Consider the following 15683-nt stretch of genomic DNA (forward strand, 5'->3'; position numbering starts at 1 on the left):
CAGCACTTCGAAAATTGGGCACAATCCCAGCACTTGAGAGGCAGAACAGACAAATCAGGAATTCAAGTTTCTCCTGGGTAGTATAGCAAGTTCAAGGCTAGCATGAAATGCAAGAGACCATGGCCAAAAAGAAAAGGAAAGAAAAGGAAAAGAAAGAAAGTAGAAAACACAAAGATGGACACTTGAGAAATACTTCCTGATCGCTGACTGTGTACTGGCTGGTTTTATGTCAACTTGACACAAACTGGAGTCGTCTGAGAGGAGGGAACCTCAGCTGAGAAATGCCTCCATGAGATCCGGCTGTAAGAAAGCCTGTGGAGCATAAGTTTTTTCTTAATTAGTGACTGATGCAGGAGGGCTCAGCCCACTGTGGGTGGGGCCACCCCTGGGCTGGTCCTGGAATCTATAATAAAGCAGGCTGAGCAAGCCATGAGGAGCAAGCTAGTAAGCAGCACCCTCCCATGGCCTCTGCATCAGCTCCTGCCTCCAGGTTCCTGCCCTGTTTGAGTTCCTGTCCTGGCTTCCTTCAGTGATAGACTATGGATGTGAAAAATGTAAGCCTAAGAAGTCCTTTCCTCCCCAACTAGCTTTTGGTATGGCATTTCATCAGAACAATAGTAACCCTGACTGGGATGGACTAGAAACAAGGAAGATTCCAAGATTGTTTTCAGAAAGAAAAGCTAGAGGCAAACTGCACAATTTTGTTATAGCAACAAACGAAGGTTGTGATAGAGCATGTGAATCTCTTCAACGGTCAATAGTAAGATTGTGCTACTGTCCTGGCGTTGACAGGTGTCCATGGGGGCACACTTACACATGTCAATCATTCATTTAACAGTGTTAGTCAGTTAACAACTCACTAGTTGTCATTTCTTCATTGTAGGCACCAGGACCAATGCTGAGCAATAATGAATAGGTCTCCTAGTATGACGCAGCTGTTTACAAAAGGTTATGAACTGGATTAAAATCCCGACTCATCTCTGAGCTGGTGAGACAACACTCTCCTTTAGCTACAAATTCTTCTACACCATAGGGGTCTCGTGTAGACGCTCAGGTTAGAATTTGGTTAGAACCCATCAGAAAATGCAGATCCTGCCTGTGTCTCTCAATTAAAGCACAGCAAGGAAAAAAGAATCATGAGATTCTGTCCTGGGCAAAGCACGGGCGTGAAAGTGCACAGGGCAGAAACTTCTAACAGCCCTGGACGGAGGAAGAGTCAGCAAAAATCTTTACAAGGATTCAGTTCAAAACATTTACCATTTGCAGATGATGCAAACACGAGCCCTCTGCCAGCTGGTGTGGGAACTCCTTGTCTGTGCTGTTTGGGGACCACACACCCCCAGGACCTGCGAATCTAGTCCTCCACTGTGCTGCCTGCTGCCGGTGGCACTTCTGAAGTCACCAGCCCGTTTCTCGGGATCTATGAACAAGTCTCGGTAGCCTTTGAGAAACTGAAAATAAAAGAATCACAGAGTTATTGGTGCATTTATGGTAGGTGGCTAATTTTCAATGACTTTTACACATGGAGGTGTTACGGTTTGAATATGAAATGTCTCCCACAGTCTCCCACTGGTGCTGGGGAAGGTTCTGGAAATTTGAGGAGGCAGGTGACTGGGTGCTTGAGTGCATTCGTCCCTGCCCCTTTCCCCTCTGCTTCTGTTCCTGATGAGGTAAAGAGTCCCCTCCTCTCCGCTCTCTTTTCACAATGTTCTGCCCAAGCACATGGTGCGGAACAGCCATGGACTGCCCTCTCTGAAACTGTGAGTCAACATAAATGTTTCTTCCCTCAAGTTCTCTCTGTCATATATTTGATCCCAGCAAGACAGGTGACTAATACAGAAAGTTGTTCATAAACCATCAGTGCATTTTCAGTTATTGATGTGCAAACATCTTAGTTATTATGTATAAGCTAATCTTACCAACAGTTTAATCAATATCTTTTTTTCTAGGTAGGCATATATAAACTAATCTTACAAATAGTTTAATCACTATCTTTTTTTCTAGGTAGGCATATTTACTTCTCATTCATGAAAATCCTAGGAAAACAATTCTCACAGGGAAGTGGGGAGCTACTTTATTCACTAAATGCTAATAAGGTACCAAACAATTTGGTTGCTTGGTTACCACTTACTAATAACTGCTTTATTCAAATAAGCGGCAGAGAGAGGAGACACAGCTTAGAGGCAGGGCCCTGGCATGAGTGAAGACCTGGATACAGCACCAAAAAAAAAAAAAAACTTAAACAAAAACAAGGTAAATACCGAGCAACTTTAACACAGCCTTTCTGGGACAGGGCAGCCTGGCAGAGGCATTCATGGCCTCACTCTGCAGCCCCGTGTGCGCATTTCCCCACAGCTACCATTGTTGACCCAGCTACAAAGATTGAGGCAAGCAAGACAGGCAAACTCCGAGCAGGCTTTAGGGTTAAAGAGCCAGGAAGAGCAAAATAAAGGGCATATTTTATCATAAAATGACGTGTGACATTTTAGGCACTTCAGAATTAAAATTATTGACTTGTGTATGTACAGAGAGAATTTACATTGCCTTAGGCAATTGAAAACAATGTGAAATCAGAACATTTTAAATAATATAAAAAAAACTTAATGGTTCTGGGTGTTAAAATACTGCAAAGCAGAGGTAATAAACACGAGACACAACTCTGTTAATAAAGAGTCTGGTATTTGCCTTCTGTTGGTCATCCCCACACACAGCAAACCTTGGAGTGATTCTGCGGTTGCTGCACAGTGGGAGTCTCCAAGCCTGTGAGACACCTGATTCCTATGCCTTGCAATGGCTCTCGCTGGTGCTCTGCTCGGCAATAGATCTCGCTGCTGCATCCAGCAGCGCTCAGGGTCATTCCTGGGTCATGGTGGTTAAAGATGGCTGTCAATTCACTGTTGGGCCTGGGCTTCAAGTCTCCTTTCTCTGTGTCATACTGATGATTTCTAGTGATAATTCAGGAAATTAACCATGCCATCCATATGCATCTTAAGTGATGTCTTGTAGCGCATAAGTGGCTGTGTTAAAAGCTCAATGTGCTATAGCTGAAAATCTGTTGCCCCTTAAAGGCTAAGAACCGGAACAAATACCTCTTTATCTGAATAAACATTTATGGTTCTGTGCTGCTTTGCACGTTTTTAAAAAGCAAGGGATGTAAAAAAAAAAAAAGGCAGGTTAGAACTAGCTGATCCTGCCTTTTCTTGGTGCAGTGATAATAAAAGGGACAATTACGGAAGAAGATGACATCACCCTGAGTGGCCACCTGGTGCTTTTATTGTAGCGAATGCCCTTTTGGATCCCCATGCCTGCACAACTCCGTGTTTGTCAGTTTTCTGCAGCTGAGGAGGACAAGACTTAACTGTAAATGTGTGTGTGTTGCTGCCAATGGTGGCTTGAGTACAGTTAGTAGGGCTGTCCATCTAATTACTCTGATTTGGACTTGGACCTATCACAGATGAAATTAATAGCATGAATTGGAAGCACCGTAAACCCTTGCTTCCTCTTCCTTGGTGAATTTCGGGTCCCTTCTATATTCTTCCCTCCCCGCCCCATCCCATCCCCCCCCTTTTTTTTTAAGAAACAAGGTCTCTCTATGTAGCCCTGACTACCCTGGAATTCACAGAGATCCACCTGTCTCTGCTTCTCTAGGCCTGTGGCTAAAGGTGTCTGCCACCATACCTGTCTCCTTTCAGATGGCTATGTGTATTAGACAGGGAAAAATAATAGTAATAGGATAGATTTTTTCCAATTGCTACCTTCCAAGTCGAGTTATGCTTATGATATGCAAATGATATGTGGATATTTTTATGTTTTCCTTCATTAAGGACTGTGACATACAGCCAGTGGTGGTGGTGCATGCCTTTGATCCCAGTGGTCAAGAGACAGAGGCAGGGAGATCTCTGAGTTCAAGGCCAGCCTGGTCTACAAAGTGAATTCCAAGACAGCTAAGGGTTACACAGAGAAACCTTGTCTTAAAAAGTCAAAACAAACAAAAAAAATAAGACAAGAAAAAAGGAAGGAAGAGAGACAGAGAGAGAGAGAGAGAGAGAGAGAGAGAGAGAGAGAGAAAGAAAGAAAGAAAGAAAGAAAGAAAGAAAGAAAGAAAGAAAGAAAGAAAGAACTGTGAAATGCAAAGGAAGCATCAGGCCAATGAGGAAGGAGGAAAGTGGGTGAGCTTCCTGTTTGGGAGTTTTGGGGGGGTTTTTTGTTTGTTTGTTTGTTTTCTCAGATAGGGTTTCTCTGTGCAGCCCTGCCCTCCTAGAACTCACTCTGTAGACCATGCTGGCCTCCAACTTACAGAAATTCGCCTGCCTCTGCCTCCCAAGCACTGGGATTAAAGGTGTGTGCCACCACCGCCTGGCCTCAGAGTGTGTTTTAAAGGATTCATTACACTTTGCCCTGAAACTAGTGAACAAAGCTCAGAAGCTGAAAGCTGGGCAGTAGGTTCAAGGCATGGGCAGATGGGCCGGAGGTTCAAGGCATGGGCAGATGGGCGGGAGGTTCAACAGGGCTGCAGTCAGAGCCGGCCATTGATAGAAATTTGAAACTGGCAGCAAGAGGAAGTCTGTGGGCTAGAACCTGTGAGAGAGTGGTGGTGTGGTGCCTGGCTCATGTCAGTAAGTGGGAAAGCGACACACTCTGCTTGAGGGACAGAAAAGGCTCAGTGGCACCATCTCAGTGTTTAATGTTGTTACATTAACCTGTCTGGTACTTGAGTTCATTTTCCTATTCTACCTTATGACTCACTAATAAATAAATGCACAAAAAAACAAGCCACTAGTGTCTTAAAACATATCCCTAATCCTCACTCCTCTAAAAATGGGGGGGGCGCTCAGATTTCTCAAAACATCTAAAAATAAACTTTTCAAAATAGATGGTGGATCCAAACATCTCATTTTTTGTTATGGTAAACTTGAAGACAAGGTCAAATTTGTTGGACTATTGATTGGGTGGAAATCCTCGTTTAAAACAGTCTTCCAGAACCAGGCATGGTGTGGTACACCCCTGGAATCCCCAACACTTGCAAGACTGGAGCAAGAAGATCTCAAATTCAAAGCCGGTCTAGGCTACACTGTGAGACTCTATCAAAAAAAAAGGGGGGGGAGGGCTGGGTCTCGAAGCCCAGGCCTGTAATCTCTGCTGCCCAGGAGACTTAGAATGAACAATCACACGTTCAAAGCCAGCCTGGGAAACCTAGTGAGAGTGTCCAAACCTATTTTTACAAACTTAAAAGAGGCTTGATGTTAAAGTCCAGTGACAAAATACCTGCCTATCATGTGTGAGGCCCTAGATTTGATCTTCAGGACTGTGAGGGGGTAAAGGAGCTGCCAGGTGGTTCTAGTCCACGCTTCTTTTGTCTTTCAACTAAGAAATGGCTGCTCGTGGTATCAATAAGGTGAGGTAGTCTGAGAGTTAAATCAATACACTATAAATTAATGTAAAAGAAAACATCAGGTCACTGTCCTGACACAACAGATTTATTGCTAAAGTAGGTAACACCAAGGCAATCCAGTACATTAGTTTTTATAAAGTGAAAGTCATGAGAGATCAATGGTAATGTTGCCTTGCTGTTGCTCTTAATGGTTCATTTATAATAGCTACTTATCTCCTGTTATTTCAGCTTGCTTTAATAATGTCAGGCCAAGAAAAAAGATAATAACCATTATGGGAATACGCATTTAATTCAAGTCTCTCTAGCTATTCCTTAATCTGATTCGTGTATTTGTGGAGTGGGCAGAAATAATTGAAAATGCCTAGAGATTCTCAGGTATGGAAAGCCCTCACTCTATAGTACATATTAGATTCAGAGTCCAAACATCTTGAGTCTCTTTGTCTATGCTTACCTAGGTACACTCTTAAATAAGTAAATGTTTCTGCAGTGCCTACCATGGACCACTGGCTCAAGCCTACCTGCTGCTGTCAACAGCAAGGGTAACAGCTGAATCCTAAATGGACCATTTAGTCTCATTGGGTTTCCAAGAAACTGCTGTCTTTGCAAACAAAGGGCATAGTCTTCCTCTGGGGGTGGAACTATGCCCATACTTGCCACTTTTGAGTGGATGCTCCCTTGACCTCAGTGGACCACCGTGTGTGAACTTGACCTCTTCTCAACAAGGCTCAGTGGAAAAGGTCCTTGCCAACCAGCCTCCCAGACTCTGTCATCTAGGGGACAGGGGTAAAATACACATTAAAATGGGAAAGAGACTCTCAAGCTAGAGAAGGAAGCCTCCCTGCTACCACCACTGTGGCGAAATAGCTGAAAGGAGCATGGGTCCTTTTGACGACATGAGGGAGTTCCACCATCATTTGCTACTGTTGACAACTTTGTGATGCCTCTGCCAGCAGCATGAAGAACATGACTGTCGCTGATTCTCCACACTTCTGGGTGGCACTGTTAGTTCTGAACATGTGATTTCTGTCTAAGTGTATAGAACAAAGCGTCAGGTCACTGTCCCGACACAGTGGGCTTATTATTAAAGTGCTCCAAAAGACTGAAGACTGGTTATACTGGCAAGTGTTGGCGAGGAGGTGGAGCAATTGAAACACTCCAACATGGATGATGAAGGTAAAATCAGTGTTATCACCTTGGAAGCTGCTTAGCTGCACCTATGAGATCGTCATATGCAGCAACAATTTCACACTTAGTGGCAGATCCAGAGACAAGGGGATAGAGTCTGAAAAAGCACAGCAACAAGAATGCTCATAAAATATGTACTTAAGTAGCTGAAGAGGTGGCTCAGTGGTTAGGAGCGCACCAAGCTCTTGCAAAGGACCCAGACTTCAGTTCCTAGCACCCATGCTAGGCAACTGGCAACTGCCTGTAGCTCCAACTACAGAGGGATTCGGTGCCTTTGAACTCTGTGAGCAGCTAACACACACAAATTAAAAATAAATAATAAGCTGTCCTTAAGAACTTAGAAGCCGAAAATGTAGCTCAGCAGTAAGCACTTGCCTGATATGGTAAGGCCCTGATTTTAGTCTCCAGAATGAGGAAGAGGGGGAGGAAGATAGGGAAGGAAAATTAAAACACCTTAAATGCATCAAAACAAGTAGATAACTTATATGTAGTATGTTTATTTCTACAATGAACTACTAAAAAGTGGTCTTTTTTTTTTTTTTTTGGTTTTTTGAGACAGGGTTTCTCTGTGGCTTTGGAGGCTGTCCTGAAACTAGCTCTTATAGACCAGGCTGGCCTCGAACTCACAGAGATCCACCTGCCTCTGCCTCCCAAGTGCTGGGATTAAAGGCGTGCGCCACCAACGCCCGGCTAAAAGTGGTCTTTTTAAAGAACAATTATTGCTAGCTATAAATACTAATGAATCCTAGAGATATTAAGAGACATATAATACTGATCTTGGGATGTAGCTCAATTGGTAATGTACTTGCCTAGCATATAAAAAGCACTGAGTTTAATACCTAGAACAGCACAAATAGGGTATGGTGGTAAATGCCTGTAACATCTACTCTCAGGATATAGAGAAATGGGGATCAAAAATTAAGGACATCCTTGGCATCATAGCAAGCTTGAGGCCAGTCTAAGACCCCTGAGACTGTCCTAGAGAGAGAGAGAGAGAGAGGAAGGGTAAGAGAGCATATAACACAATATTGTTTGTATGAAATACAAAAACAGGAATACTAATCCAATGGTAAAAGTTAGGGATCAGGATTAAATGGATAAGGGTATAACCAAGCTTTTGGGGTGCTGAGAAAATTATGTTTTTTCAGGGTGTTCTAGCCAGGCATTGTGTGCATACCTTTAATTTTAGCACCCAGGTGGCAGAGGCAGGCAGATATCCGTGAGTCTGAGGCAAGCCTGGGCTACATAGAGAGTTCCAGGACAACCAGCCATGGCTACGTAGAGAGACACAGTCTCAAAAAGAAAGTAAGAAGGGAAGGATGGAAGGAAGGAAGAAAGGAGGAAGGAAGGAAGGAAGGAAGGAAGGAAGGAAGGAAGGAAGGAAGGAAGGAAGAGAAGGGAGTTCTAGTCCAATCTCTGCTTGCTGCTGGTCTGCTATGTAAACTACTTCTTAGTTGTTGCTATTGAATAAAATGGTACAAAATTATTTGACTTGGGATGGGCTCCAAGACCCACTAGCATCACCAGGATCTGAAGAGAAAATGTCCCACTGCTGACCAGTTGTGGGGCCAGAAGTAACAACCGAGGACATTTGGCTCCTGGGCTCTGCTTCTGGTTTAAGGGGGATATAATAAATAATAAATAAATAAATGGCAAGCTGATCCCTTGGCACAAGATAAACAACATGCTTTCAACCCACTGAAAAGCTCCAGATCTTGGCACCTACTGACTTTCTACTTCTAAAGTGTTAAGAAAACAAACCAGAAACGTGCAAAGCACTCTGAGCTGCTTAAACAGCCCTATGGGAATAATCTGATAAGTCGAAGGTTCTTTGATATTATCCATTTGTTATAAGATATATATATATATATGATACCCACCCACACCTAATTAAGAAGCTCAATTCAAAATCAAGTTGTGTTTTATCGTCAAGTCTTCCCTATGTAGGGCATGCCCAGCAACATTTATTTAATCATGTGAAGTACTCAGAGAATTCTGTAGAGATGTTTTAGGATTCAATCTAGATTATGAAACCGTTTCTTTAGTTCCTCTGGAAATGTAATCCCTTTGTAAGGAAACCACTCATTAAAGTGCACACAGACACACACAGTTACACACGCACACTCCGGAAACACTGTTCATGGACTAAAGAGCTCCCAACACTGTTTTCACAGCGTAAATACCTGAGTTACAGTCCAGCTCTCTAAATATGAAACATTAAGGAAGCACAAAATCCATGTCCCCAAATCTCCTTTGCTGTGTTTTGTAGCTTCCCAGATGACCTTTTGAACTCCTGTCCCTGGGAAGGCGCAAACACCGACTTCTCTCTGACCTCTACCCCCTGTCAAAACAGAAAAGACCCTAGTATCAGTTATTTACACTTTTTGATTGACTGATGGGTTACACTTTAGTTTCAATAAGCTTTAGTCTCTATGTTAATTCAAGTGACATTCGCATTTTAAGCCCTTTACCCCTTGTTACATAATAATAAAAAAAACAGTTGATTGATTTCCCTTAGAGAATTTAAATTTTAATTTACCTAATTTTGGACTTCAATTTTAAACAATGAGAAAATATTTCAGAAACAAGGAGAAAAACTGCAGCCTCGTGAGGGAAGGGTGTCACAAACCCATCGGATGTTAGAGAAAGGACCCAAAGGACCATTTGCTCTTTCAATCATTCGTTCATTTACAAATTCTGCATGTACTGCCAAGTACTCACCGTGTGCCAGAATAGTGGCAAAGAGAATCTGGGGCTGACATGATCGTATCCTGTTCTGGACTGTTTCTCAAGAACAGTCATCCAGAGCTATACAGTGAGACCCTGTCTCAAAAAAAAAAAAAAAAAAAGTCACAAGGGCTGTAGCGATGGCTCTTCAATTAAGAGAATTTAATGCTCTTGCAGAGGACCCAAGTTTGGTTTCCAGCACCCACATGACAGTTCACAAATGCCTGCAACTCCAATTCCAGAGGATCTGACCCTCTAGGGCCCCTGCACACAGGGGCATGTTGCACATAAACTCATAAATAGATAGATGATAGGTAGGTAGATAGATGATAGATAGACAGACAGATAGATAGGTAGGTAGGTAGCTAGATAGATTATAGATAGACCAAAACATAAATAAGATAAATAGTTTTAATCCCAGCACTTGGGAGGCAGAAACAGAGGGATCTCTGTGAGTTCGAGGCCAGCCTGGTCTATAGAGTGAGCTCCAGGACAGGTCACAAGGAAATCCTGTTTCAAAAATCAAAACAAAACAAAAGATAAATAAAAAATCTTTAAAAACTAGTAAGAATAGTCACCAACACATCAGAAGAAAGTAAAATCTAGCAACTAGAAGGGGAAATGCCAAAGCAGGGCAGAGACTAATTCACCTGAGGGAGCCACGGACCGCTTCACAGAGACCCTGTGGGTTCAGCTTGATGGAGTCTGACAGGCTAAAAGGCCAAGAATGGAACAGATAGATTTCCCAACTTTTGACCAAAGATGGGAAACAACAGGAGGAGAATTAACAATCTTGTATGTGCCTACAGGGTTAGCACATGACAAGCTCATGACACATCCAGTGTCTCCCATAGCCACCAACAAAAACGGTGGTTGTGGCAGCTGGGGCCCTTCCTTTTATCTTCAATCACACAGAGAGGCCAGTTGGTGACAAGCCTTGCCAGGAGGCCTTGATGACTCACAGGGGAGGACAGGTGTGGCAGTTTCATGAATGGCCAACCCCAGCCCGCATTTGTCAGAAAATTAATTTTGTATGGTGATACACGAACTGAACATGACTTTCTATCCAGGTTTTTATCAATTATACTCTGGTTTTGCTTTCTGTTTAGCCTTTAGAATCTCAGCCTTTGTTGTCCAATTTAGGATAACAAAGGTTTAGGACAAAGTAACATTCTTACTTCAAAATAGTCCCAGATACTGTGGGATTAGTGGAAAGTTAGCATCATATTTCTAGAAGGCAGATAAGTTTCCATTCCATTGTCCCCTAAGTCTAACACAGTCAGGTGTGTTCCTACAGGGACACTGCCCTGAACTGCCTTATACTAACTTTGCACAATTTCTTAGCTCAACTCTCTCACCAATGGATCCAGAATGGATCCTCAGCTTCCGTGGTGCCTGAATCACACAGGGACTAAGGAGCAGGCATGCTGTATAAGTAGCTTGGGCAAGGCAGTTAAGGAGCTTGACTCCCACGATGCTGTCTCTGACTCACCTAGAAAAATATGTTTTAAAAGTTCTGGAATAGGCCTTTAATCCCAGCTTGGTCTACAGAGTGAGTTCCAGGACAGCCTCCAAAGCCACAGAGAAATCCTGTCTCAGGGAAAAAATCTGAACTAGAACTGAAAGATGGCTTAGTGGGTACAGTGAGTATCTGAGTTCACATCCACAACACCATCTAAAAGCCAGATGCAGCAACACACCCCAGTAACCCCATCTCTGTGAAGCAGGTATGGAAAGACAGCATCCCCAGAGCTCTCTGAACATCCCGTCTAGCAAAAAGCATGAGTTCCAGGTTCAGTGAGAGACACTACCTCAAATGCTAGAGTGGACAGCAATGCAGATCGAAGTCCACCTCTGGTCCCCAGGCTAACATGCACAGGTGAGTGTACATTAACGCAGGGGCACACACACCATATACCACACATTTCGAAATTCTGGAATGGAAGAAACAAAGTAAATTGGACAGTTTCTTGTAAGATATGAGAAAATGTCTGACTAAAATCTGGTTATTCATATCTGCTTATTCTGAATAACATTGAGTCATTATATGTAATCTTTAATATGTTTATATATTATGTATAACATATATAAAACCTTTAATATTTTGTTACTATTGTCATTGTTATGCTTACTGAAGTCATTATTGACGCTACTATATCCAACATGCGATTAATTTTTAAAGTGTGTGAGTGTGTGTGTATGTAAGTGTGTGAGTGTGTGTGAGTGTGTGTGTGTGTTTGTGTTTGTGTGTGTGGGTGTGTGTGTGTACCTGTGTCGTGGTACAGGCAAGGAGGTTAGAGGACATCCTCCAGTGTAGTACCCAGCATCTTGTTTCTGAAGCAGGGCCTCTTTTATTTTTTGTCACTGTACTCCAAGCCAGCCTTCCCAAAGCCTCTGGAATATTCTCTTGTCTCTGCCTCCCATCTCACCCTGGGAGTGCTGGCTTTTATATGGGTCCCAGGCATCTGAACTAAGGTCATCAGGCTTGTACAGGAGTCCCTTTTACTGGGGAGTCATGTGATCAGCCTTAATTAAGTTTTGATTATTGTTTTACTACAGGCTTAATGATATATTTGAGATATGAGTAAGTAGTTTTACTACATTCTTGCTGCTAACACGTTCTGAGCCTCACTAGCTTCACTTTTTAAAGACAGCTTAAGAAGCTGGGCTGTTCCCAGGCATTAGCCTGGGAAGCCAGCATGGGACTGATCAAGACCCCCTGAATCTGGGTGTCAGTGAAGAGGCCTAGGGAATCTACTGAGCCTTGGGCAGCAGATCAGTACCCATCCCAAGTATACACACGGACTTTGGACTCCCATAGAACAATGTGAGGTGCACTCTCACCCTGAACTCTTGGGGAAGGGTCTAGGCCCTGCCCTATATGAAATGACACACTATGCACACCCCCATGGAGGGCCTCACCCTCCCTGGAGAAATGAGGGGATAAGGGGGGGGGCACGGGAGGAAGGGAGGGAATGGGAGAGGGACCTGGAACTGACTTGTGAAGCAACCTTGTTTCTTATCTAAATTTAAACTGGAAAATAAAATTAAAAAAAAAAAAAAGAAGCTGGGCTGTGATGATGCATGCCCTTAATCCCAGCACTCAGGAGGCAGAGGCAGGAAGATCTCTGTGAGTTCGAGACCAGCCTGGTCTCCAGAGTGAGTTCCAGGACAGCCAGAGCTACACAGAGAAACCTTGTCTTATAGTTGTATTTTCTTTTACTCTAACCCCACGTTGGAATGCCAAAATGTTGGTGGTGGTTTTTTTCACTCATTACTCTTTTGCTCTTTTGGGAGGCCTGTCACTCAGCTCCCAAATAAATCACACACGGAGTCTTATTTGTTATGAATGCCTGGCTTTAGCTTGTCCTGTTCCTTGCTAGCTGGTTTTTTTTGGTTTTTTTTTTTTTGTTTCTGTTTTTGTTTTTTTTTTTTGGTTTTTCGAGACAGGGTTTCTCTGTGGCTTTTGGAGGCTGTCCTGGAACTCGCTTGGTAGTCCAGGCTGGTCTCGAACTCACAGAGATCCGCCTGCCTCTGCCTCCCGAGTGCTGGGATTAAAGGCGTGCGCCACCAACGCCCGGCTAGCTTTTCTTACCTTAAATTTTCCCACTACCTTTGGCCCTGGGCTTTTTTCTTCTCTTCTGTAGGTCTTACTATGTGGCTGGCCGGTGGCTGTGCCCTGAAGTCCTTCTCCTTGATTTTTTGCTCCTGGATCTCCTTGCTCCTCCTCCCCCAAGAGTTCTCCTACTGTTTATCCTCTCTTCCTGCAGCCCTGCCTATCCTTTCTCCTGCCTTGCTATTGGCTGTTCAGCTCTTTATTAGACTATCAGGTGTTTTAGGCAAGCCAACAATCATGGCTTCAAAGAGTTAAACAGATGCAACAGAAACAAAAGCAACACATCTTTGCATCATCAAACAAGTGCTCCACAGCGTAAAAAAATGTAACACACCTTTGAATAATATTCTACAACACTGTCTCAAAAAGCCAAAACAAAAAACAAAACAAACAAACAAAAAAACTATAGCTTAAGAAATCAGGCATGGGGGGCTGGAGAGATGGCTCAGAGGTTAAGAGCACTGGCTGCTCTTCCAGAGGTCTTGAGTTCAATTCCCAGCAACCACATGGTGGCTGACAACCATCTACAATTCAATCTGGTGTATATGTAATAAATAAATAAATCTTAAAAAAAAAAGAAATCAGGCATGGGCACTCGGGAGGCAGAGACAGGTGGATCTCTGTGAGTTCGAGGCCAGCCTGGTCTACAAAGCGAGTTCCAGGACAGCCTCCAAAACAATACAGAGAAACCCTGTCTCAAAAAAACCAAAAAGAAAAAAGAAAAAAGAAACCAGGCATGGAGGCAAACATCTTTTGTCCTAGCACTGGTAAGCAAGGACAGGCAGATTTCCATGAGTTCAAAGCCAACTACAGAGTGAGTTCCAGGACAGTCAGGGCTACACAGAGAAAACCTGTCCCCAAAAAAAGAAAAACAATGATAATAACCTAACAAGTTTTTTTGGTAGAAGATTTATGCCAGTTCCTTCGGTTAACTCTGTAGGGAGGCATGCAGCAAAGTGAGTAGTTTGTTTTCTGGATTCAGTCAATGAGTTACTTAAGATCCTGGACCACTCCTTTTTTTTTTTTTTAATCTGAAAAATCTTTACTTGGTGCTAAGTAAAGATTGTATGAGTTTGTACTTGTAAAGTATTTGTCACAGGGCTTGACTCAGAATAATTCTAACTCAGAGTTATAGGAAATTGGAAAACCACATGTGTGAGGACTTGGGTACTATTCCCACCCCTTCTCTCTAAGTTTATACTGTAAGTGAGAAAAAGCAAATGTGGGTTTGTATGCATAATCACAGGCATAAGCAGAATCTATATCTTGCTCTCACAGAATCTGAGTGTGGAATGGTGGTCACCAGGCTGTGAAGGACACAGGGGAGAGCAGGAGGGAAGGCACAACCAGATTCTTTCATAAAGGAATAAATTCTTGGGTCCCACAATACTACTGCCTATACAGCTACTAATGCCTTATATATTTCATATTAGGAATTTGAAAATACAACAAAGAAATAGTGAAAGTTTAAGTTGTTGGGTTTTGCTGTTTACCCTAAGTAAAATACAATGTATATTTGAATCACATTATACCTCAGACATGTTTGTTTGTTTGTTTGTTTGTTTGTTTGTTTGAGGCAGGGTTTATTCTCTGTAGCTCTGTCTGTCCTGGTACTCACTTTGTAGAACAGACTGGCCTTGAACTCACAGAGATCTACCTGCCTCTACCCCCTGAGTGCTGGAATTAATGGTGTTCACCACCACTGCCCAGTTTTATTTTATGTGAATTAGTGTTTTGCCTGCAATTTATTTATTTTCATTTTATGTACATTCATGTTTTGCCTACAGGAGGGCATAGGAACTCCTGGAACTGGAGTTACAGACTGGCCATGTGGGTGCCGGGAATTGAACTAGGGTCCTCTGGAAGAGCAGCCAGTGTTCTGAAGCACTGAGTCATCTCTCCAGCCCTATAACCCAGAGTTCTTTTGACTACAAAGAACTGATGATACTCCAAGTTACCAGAAGTCAAGAGCTGTGCCATCAAGAAGCTTGAGATTCACATGGAGAGTTAAGACTAACATTATGAATAGCCTAGTTCACATCCCAGTCAGGTGTTTAAAAAAAAAAAAAGAAGTGTTCATAGGAGGGGTTCAGCAAAAAAGATTGAAAAAGTACAACAGGACATTTCTAGAAATAATTTTAAATTATTCTATGGTGGAGTCTGATTCTGCTGTGGAAGTAGAAGTATCAAGACTGCCTTCCAGAATCTCTTGAGTTTAGAAGCTGAAGTAGCTCACTTGGTGGAGCACTCACTAAGCACACAGGAAATCCTCAGAGATGGGATGCTCACCTGTCATCCCAGCACTGGGTGGGTAGGGGAGATGGAGGATTAAAAATTCAAGGTCCTCTGCTGAGTTCCAAGACAGCCTGGGAAGCAGAAAGGGAGATAGAGAAGAAAAGGGGGGAGGGAGGGAGGGAGGGAGGGAGGGAGGGAGGGAGGGAGGGACTTAAGCTTTGTAACTTTCTACCCATTACCCCTCATCCCTGACCTTACCGTGTAAGATAAGCTAGAAGAGTGAAGGTACAAAATGAAGCAAGGGTGGAGCTGAGAGGCAAGTTTCTTACCAGCCTTAGAAAGATGAACCTATGAAGGCAGCTAACTCTCTAGGCCCTGGGCCTGCGTTTCTCCTGAGGGGAGAAACTGCTAGTTCCTGCTCTCTCCTGTGTGTTAGTTCGGAGCCCCTCAGATCCCACAGAAGTCAAGAAAGAGCTGCCCATCAGCAGCTGGAAGCAGGGCTGTGCTGGAGAGAAAAAGCACAGAGGC

General features: G+C 43.2%; 1 long non-coding RNA gene across 2 annotated transcripts in view; it reads right to left on the reverse strand.

The window, feature by feature from the left end:
• The window catches only part of LOC121137158, a 29056-nt gene extending 18920 nt beyond the window's left edge, over window positions 1–10136 (reverse strand). Inside the window, exons 1-4 of one of the 2 annotated variants that reach the window (XR_005874391.1) lie at window positions 9955–10136; window positions 9299–9400; window positions 8761–8918; window positions 1258–1451 (exon numbers count right to left, since the gene is read on the reverse strand). This is a non-coding gene — a long non-coding RNA (uncharacterized LOC121137158). The remainder of the gene's footprint in view (window positions 1–1257; window positions 1452–8760; window positions 8919–9298; window positions 9401–9954) is intronic. The other variant, XR_005874392.1, reaches the window with a different exon arrangement.
• Between the last annotated feature and the right edge of the window lie 5547 nt (window positions 10137–15683).

This window comes from Mesocricetus auratus, unplaced genomic scaffold, assembly GCF_017639785.1.
Source record: "Mesocricetus auratus isolate SY011 unplaced genomic scaffold, BCM_Maur_2.0 Super-Scaffold_100676, whole genome shotgun sequence".
Classification (NCBI taxonomy): domain Eukaryota; kingdom Metazoa; phylum Chordata; class Mammalia; order Rodentia; family Cricetidae; genus Mesocricetus; species Mesocricetus auratus.